We start from the raw sequence: 7,502 nt of genomic DNA, 5'->3' as shown, positions 1-7,502 counted from the left end.
CACAGTTTGTCAGTGGCAAACTCAGGACTTGATCCCAGAGGCTCCATCCCATCATGTGTACCTCACTACACTGCTACTCTTGGGCAATTGCTTTATTTATTTGGATTTATTTGTCTCCAGTGCCATTGGAGGGCTAGGAAATAATTGGGCCAGAACACATAGAAAAGGGAGGAAAAAAGAGTGGAAGGAGGAGCGCCTGGCTGGCTCAGTCGGTCGGTGAAGCCACCGACTCTTGATTTCTCAGGCTCCGGAGGTGGACAGTCTCTGCACTCAGCATGAGTTTCTCTCTCCATCTCCCTCTGTCTCTCCCCCCTGCACTCTCTCTTTGTAAAATAATAAATAAATAAATAATAAATAAATAAATAAATCTTTTTAAAAACTAAAAATTAAAAGCCTGAAGGAAAAAAATAGGAAATTAAATAACCTTATAGTATGAGAAGGGTTAAATGCAATAAAATTTTGTCCAGGTGCTACACAGAAGACCCAGGGGCCAGCCCTCCTGGGCTGTGTTTTCCTGTCGTGACCAACTGTAAGAACGAGTGAGATCTCAGGGATCATCTGCCGAGAGAGATCTCGTGCGGTGTCTCCTAGATCCTCTGCTCAGGGCTGACGCATCCGTGCCTGACCGTTCCCAGCCGTGTCCTCCGGGGCGTCGCCCTCAGGGAACTGCTTTGCCTATGGCTACACCTTTCTCCAGGTGCAGAGTGTAGAGAAGACTACGAAGGGGACTCAATCTAGTTTTTTTTTTTTTTAAGATTATTATTTATTTATTCCTGAGAGAGAGAGAGAGAGAGAGAGAGAGAGGCAGAGACAGGCAGAGGGAGAAGCAGGCTCCCTGCGGGGAGCCCGATGCAGGACTCGATCAGGATCCTGGGACCCCAGGGTCATGCCTTGGGCTGAAGGCGGAGGCTGCCCCGCTGAGCCCCCCGGGTGTCGTGAGCTGCATCTGCTTAGTTCTGAAGAGCCACCCACTCCAGGCCCAGCTGTGACCACACTGAGAGGAGCTTCTCCCTCTGCCCAGGCCTGCCAACCCCACTTCCTTACAAGTGAGGTGTAACCTTTTAACCACTTGCCAATTAAACTTCAAGTAAGGTGTTTCTAGGTAACTCCATCTGAAATCCCACCCAGATTAACACTGTGCTTATGGCTCCGAATGGGGCTAAACCCAGACTTCCTGCCCTGTCATCCTACTAACCTAAGCCACCCTCACCTGCTTTCCCTCCTGTGCTGGCTGGAGCTCTGGTTACAGCCGCCTTTCCTGGAGCCGCCCCCTCCCAAGCCCCGGGAGGCCGACTAGAGTACCTGTAAGATGACTGTGCTAGTACCCGACGGCGGATGTTTTACTTTGACAGCTGTTATCTTAGCGGGGGAGTCCCCAGAAGCAGACCTAGGTGAGGACTCAGGTGAAAAGCATTTTATTAGCATCCAGACCAGCTCCGCCGATGCGCCATCCGCAGAGTCAAGCACATCTGTGCAGAAACACAGGACCCCGGACTCGGTCTAACACCTGCTGTTGCCACTTTGAAGTTCCTATAAGCCACGAACACTCTTCTTTACCTTGCGTGGGGCCCTGCCAATCACATAGCTGGTCTGATTAGTCCGTGTTCCTAGGAAGGAGCACTGGAAGGGGAGCGGGAGGCGCGGCAAGAATGCGATAGCAGGCAAAGTCCCACAGGGGAGGGCACGGAGTTTGGCCCGACCTCACGGGGAGCTTTGGAGGCGGCAGGGGCCACCCTGGGGTTGCCAGGCGGCCAGGAACCCACTCTGTAGCTCCGTGTGCTCGGTGGCCAGTGTCGGTGGCTGGGGGCCAGGGTGCGTGCAGCAAGTCCAGCGGCTGAGGGTTCTGAGGAGCAGTCAGGCTGCTGGGCCCACAGCCCGGGCCAGGGCGTCCAGCCGCACACTGTCCCCTCCTGCAGCCCGGGCCACGGCTGCCCTGGGCCTCCCTTCTGGTCCACACGCAGACGTCCCTCACCGATGCACCACACTCTGCCCACACCGGTTCCAAGTGACCCACTCGGGCCTCACCTTCTCCTCTGTCCTCTCCCTGTCAGACAAGAAAGCAAACCCCGGGGGTCAGCGGAGGTCTGCTGGCCGGCAAGCCCTCTGCCCCGCCTCTTTCCACCCCTCTGGGCTCTGCAGGCCTCGGCGGCCTCACCTGCGTCTGCACCAGCTCAGCGCCAGCTCGGGGCCCAGCACCTGCCGGCCCGACGGTCTGGCCTCGGTCCACACGGGTGGCTTCTCCCGCCCCTGGGCCGATCCCCGCCGAACCCAGAGTTCGCGGCCGGCGGGAGCCCAGGGTCCGGGACAGACGGACGGACGGACGGAGGAGCCGCGGGGCTCGCGCTTCCAGGTCCGCAATCGCGGTTCGCGGATCCAGCACCGTTTTCTGGGAAACGAAACGTCCCCGTGGCCCCAGGGCCCTTTAAATCGGACTGTGACTGTTTTCTTAAGACATTCCTGGAGCCAGGCCCAGCTCCTGGGGGGGCTGGCAGCCCGCGAGGGCCGAGGCGAGGCCGGCGGGTGAGCGGGTGAGCGCGGAGTCCGCACGGGCCTCGGGGCGGGGGTCCGGGCGGGGGGGGGGGGGGGGAGGGGAGGGGGGAGGGGAGAGGGTGGGGGGGGAGGGGGCGGGCGGGGGGGGAAGGGCGGGAGAGGGGTAGGGGAGGGGGAGAGGAAGGGGGAGTGAGAGAGGGAGGGAAGGGGAGGGGGAGAGGGAGGGAGGGAGGGAGGGAGGGAGGAGGGGGAGAGGGAGGGAGGAGGAGGGAGGGGACAGGGAGAGAGGGGAAAGGAGGAGGGGGGAGGGAGAGGGAGGAGGAGGGGAGGGAAAGGGGACGGGAAAGAGGGAGGGAGAGGGGAGTGGGGGACGGAGGGAGGAGGAGGGGGGAGAAGGGGAGGAGTTAGGGGGAGGGGAGGGAGGGGACGGGAGAGAGGGGAGAGGAGGGGAGGGGAGGGGCGGGAGGGGAGAGGGAGGAGGGAGGGAGGGAGGGAGGGGAGGACGGGGGAGAGGCGCGGGGCGAGGGCGGAGGAGGGCGGGGCAGGGCGTCCGGGAGGGAGTCCGGGAGGGAGGCCGGGAGGGAGGCCGGGGCCGCCGCCGCCCCGCCCGTCGAGCCGTGCGCCCCGCCTCCCCGAGCGAGCGAGCGAGGCAGCGAGGCGGAGCCGGCGCCCGGAGGAGCCGGAGGAGGAGGCGGAGGACAGGTCGGCCCGTCCCGGAGCCCGCGGAGCCCGAGTCCCCGGCGGCGGCGCAGCGGCAGGCGAGTGAGTGGGCGCGGGGGGCGCGGGGGCGCGGGGGCGCGGGGGGCGCGGGGCGCAGGCGGGCGGGGCGGGGCGGGGGCGGCCGGGCTCCGGGCGCTGGGAAGGGAGCGGGAGGGAGGGGAGGGGAGGGGAGGGAGGAAGGAAGGAGGGAGGGAGGGAGGGAGCGAGCGCGTCCCGGAGGGCGGGGACTGGTCGGGGCCTGGGCGCCGAGACGCGGAGGGGGAGGGGGGAGGGGGGAGGGGGAGGGGCGCGGGGCCGGGGCGGACGGCGCTGGCCCTCGACGGGGCGGGGGCGCGGGCGGGGGCGGGGGCGGCCCGGGGTTCCCAGCGCTGCCCCGGGGCGGCCCGGGCGCCACGCCCCCCTTGCGCGCTCCCTTCGGCTCCTTCCCGGGCCGGGCGGGAGGGCGCGGGTCTGCGGGGAGGCCCCAGGCCCCAGGTCCCTCGGGCCGCGGCAGCCGGAGGCCTCGGGGTGGTGCCGGCGGGGGGCGGGGCGCGGGGCGCCAGGCGGCCGAGCCCGTGCTCCGGGAGCCCCGTCGGGACCCTGGCGGCGCAGGGACCGCAGCCCGTGCTGGTGGCGACGGCGCGGCCCTTGGGGCCTCGAGGGCGCCCGCACGCCGGGACCGCGGCCTCCGTACCCGGGGCGAGCTCGGGGTCCCCGCGGAGGGGCGCGACCTGGGGCGCGGGGCCCGGAGGGGCGGGACCTGGGGCACGACCTGGGGCGTGGGACCCGGCGCGGGGCCCGGAGGAGAGGGGCCTGGGGCACGACCTGGGGCGCGGAGCCCGGAGGAGAGGGGCCAGGGGCGCGACCTGGGGCGCGGAGCCTGGAGGGGCGGGGCCTGGGGCACGACCTGGGGCGCGGGGCCTGGAGGGGCGGGGCCTGGGGCACGACCTGGGGCGCGGGGCCCGGAGGAGAGGGGCCTGGGGCGCGACCTGGGGCGCGGGGCCTGGAGGGGCGGGGCCTGGGGCACGACCTGGGGCGCGGGGCCCGGAGGAGAGGGGCCTGGGGCGCGACCTGGGGCGCGGGGCCTGGAGGGGCGGGGCCTGGGGCACGACCTGGGGCGCGGGGCCTGGAGGGGCGGGGCCTGGGGCACGACCTGGGGCGCGGGGCCCGGAGGAGAGGGGCCAGGGGCGCGACCTGGGGCGCGGGGCCTGGAGGGGCGGGGCCTGGGGCACGACCTGGGGCGCGGGGCCTGGAGGGGCGGGGCCTGGGGCACGACCTGGGGCGCGGGGCCCGGAGGAGAGGGGCCAGGGGCGCGACCTGGGGCGCGGGGCCTGGAGGGGCGGGGCCTGGGGCACGACCTGGGGCGCGGGGCCCGGAGGAGAGGGGCCTGGGGCGCGACCTGGGGCGCGGGGCCCGGAGGGGCGGGACCCCGAGGGGCACCGATGCGGCGGGGTCCGCGGTCCCGGGGCGGGCGTCGTGCTGCACAGACGCGGCCCTGGAAGCCCGAGCCCCCTCCCGCCGGGCCCCTCCCGCGGCCGCTGTACCTGCGCGGACCGACCGACTGCGATGCGTCCCGGGGGCCGCCAGTGCCGGTCGGGGTCGGGGTCGGGTCAGGTCGAGTCTGGGTCGGGTCGAGTCCGGTCGGGGTCGAGTCGGGGCCCGGGTCGGGGTCGGGTCAGGTCGAGTCTGGGTCGGGTCGAGTCCGGTCGGGGTCGAGTCGGGGCCGGGGTCGGGGTCGGGTCAGGTCGAGTCTGGGTCGGGTCGAGTCCGGTCGGGGTCGAGTCGAGTCGGGGCCGGGGTCAGGGTCGGGTCAAGTCAAGTCTGGGTCGGGTCGGGGTCGGGGTCCGCGGCCTGCAAGCCCCATTGGGCTGGGCTGTTTTCCCGGCGCCCGCAGGTGTGCCCGGCTCCCCTCCCCCTCGCCCTCCCCCTCCACCTCCCCCTCGGCTCCCCCCCTTCTCCCTCCGCCTCCGCAGGTCACGGCCCCACCTGGAGGACAGGAGGGCGGGGCACCGAGTGACCGCAGCGGGGGCCTCTGTCTCCCAAACAATCCCAGTCCCCTAAAGAGCTGTTTGGAGTTCGGGGTGTTTTTTCTTTTTTTTTTTTTAAGGCCAAATTGTGTGTATGAACAAGCCTCCTGTTTTTCAACAAACATATGATTCACACACACATAATCTTTTTAAAGTAATCAAACATTTTATAGACTCTTTAGTGATAAAAGGACTTTGGGATCAAATGTTCAGTCCCTTGGCTCCCCTCACAGTGAACTAGCACCATAAAAGCCTGGTTTCAGTCCAAAAAGTGCTCAACAGTCTTAACAACTGCGTGTTTGGGCCTCATAAAAAAATGTCGTCGTGTTTTTACTGCGTTTGACCCAGGTTCTCCCCTAGGTATTGGACGACGGCATTGGAATTCGTGTACAAATACGTAAAAATGTGAAACTGTGTTTCACAAGGGACCGAAAAGATTGATATCGTGAATCTTTCCGCGGAGCCAGCTGCGATCTGGTCTGGAAGATTAGCCTCCGAGGCCGAGGCCGAGATGGGTGGTGTTGGGCTTGTGCTCTCACTTGTTGAAGGACATGGGTGGTTTGTCAAGTTGGGACAGCAAAGAGCTTCCTAGTCAAAACACCGGAGGAAATGGTTCCCTAATGCCAGATTAACTTTGTTTTCCATGTTGAAAACCTCTCTGAAAAGAAAAAAAATAAAAATTTCGAACAGAAGCATGTCATTGCTAGATAAATTGTCAGATTTGTGCTGTTTTGTGTGTGTGTGTGTGAGTTTTGTATGTCAGTTGAAGCTGAATTTAGGGAGGTGAGTTGTAGAAGTCAGATTTTTTGTTTTTTTTTTTTTTTTTTTTTGAGGCCTGATTTGGAAGAGAAGCCCTTTAACAGTGGTTTGGAGTATGAATTTTGGTTGCAGAAACTCCATTCCCCTAGATGGGAATATTAGTTAATCTTTTAAGTCTGATTTGTAAAATGGGGATGATACTGGTCTCTAGTTCAAGGATTTTTATGGAAATATACGGAACAATCTTTGCAAAACACGTCGACGGCACCTAACACACAGTTAACAGTCAACATGATTAGATATTTTACTTCTCTAGCTTACTCCAGCGGCAGGCTTTTGGGTAAATTACAAGACGCCAGTTTAAGCCTCCTGGAAATGCGAGGGAGAGCTATGTTAAATTCCAAAGAAGCTGCCTGATTTTGTCGATAGAGCTCTCTATCTGTCTGGAGGTACCAGATACCTGTATATATACGCGTTGTGATTCCACCACAGTGGTGTGAATAATTGCGATTAATAGATTAATCTAATATGCTTTTAGTGCTGAAGTTATAGTCATATAGTAGTTTTAGAGCCAGGCAGTCAGAAACATGAATTATTAATCATATTTTAAATTTAAAGAGGGGATCCCTGGGTGGCTCAGCCGTTTAGGGCCTGCTTTCGGCCCAGGACATGATCCTGGAGACCCGGGATCGAGTCCCCCATCAGGCCCCATGCGTGGAGCCTGCTTCTCCCTCTGCCTGTGTCTCTGCCTCTCATGATTAAATAAATGAAATCTTTAAAAAAATAAAAAATTAAATTTAAAGAGAGTTTATATTTAAAAAGTTGTGTTTATTAGCCCTGGGTAGGAAATTACACCAGGAACAGAAATATTTATCTTTAGCCAAGTATGATTTTTAATTAAAGTATGAAAGAAATGTGGCCTAAGAGTTTCCAGTTCTGTTTCATGAACCGACGTTCAGTGCCAACTGATAAGCCATCAGACGTGTTTAGGACCGATGGGGAGCTTTTTGTGAACGTCTCGTAAAGGTGTCGTGACTGGTTGCGAACGTTTGCGCGCGCGGGTATTCGGCTGATTCGAGGACTCGCCGCATTGTTGAATCATTCGCGAAATTTAAGAGAGATGCTTCCATCTTTAAACCAAATCGTCTTAAGCACCTGTTTCATCCCTGACGGCTACAGGTGCGGGGGTTGGGCGGATCGGAATGGTAGCTCCCCTAACAGAGGACGCCTCGCTTTACTCAGTGTCCCGCAGGGATGCAGAAACGGTGCCGCGTGATATTTTTGCATGACTGTTAAAGGGTACGGTGTTACTATGAATTGTTTCTTGCCCGTGACATTATACTCTGAAGCAGTGAAGGAGCTGATTGAATAAATAATTGATTCTTTTCACTCCTACAACCTCTTAGCACGGTGATGGATTCCCGGCTTATGCTTCTAGGTGTGCAGAGTGTGGCAAGTTGCTTCCTCCCTTCCTGCTTCCACGACGTGTTGTGACAGTTAAATCAGTGAATCTACCTAAAGCGTTTA

At 61.4% G+C, this 7,502-nt stretch overlaps 1 protein-coding gene and 1 long non-coding RNA gene across 5 annotated transcripts in view; one reads left to right on the top strand and one right to left on the bottom strand.

Moving 5' to 3' along the window:
- Window positions 1-1,399: 1,399 nt before the first annotated feature.
- Window positions 1,400-2,566, bottom strand: LOC140637753 (uncharacterized). Its single transcript, XR_012034785.1, has 2 exons — window positions 2,156-2,566; window positions 1,400-2,044 (listed from the first exon to the last, which is right to left on the bottom strand). It is a non-coding gene; the product is annotated as an uncharacterized lncRNA (long non-coding RNA).
- GNG12 (G protein subunit gamma 12) overlaps window positions 2,175-7,502 on the top strand; it is an 80,824-nt gene continuing 75,496 nt past the window's right edge. The window contains exon 1 of one of the 4 annotated variants that reach the window (XM_072834017.1): window positions 2,175-2,520. The gene's annotated coding sequence lies outside the window, so the exon portion shown is untranslated. Of the gene's footprint in view, window positions 2,521-3,088; window positions 3,253-7,502 lie in introns of those variants that run through there. The other 3 variants (XM_072834014.1, XM_072834018.1, XM_072834015.1) reach the window with 3 other exon arrangements.

This window comes from Canis lupus, chromosome 8 (genome assembly GCF_048164855.1).
Source record: "Canis lupus baileyi chromosome 8, mCanLup2.hap1, whole genome shotgun sequence".
Lineage (NCBI taxonomy): Eukaryota > Metazoa > Chordata > Mammalia > Carnivora > Canidae > Canis > Canis lupus.
The sequence above is the reverse complement of the archived record's forward strand: the minus strand, read 5'-3'. Positions and strand labels throughout refer to the sequence as shown.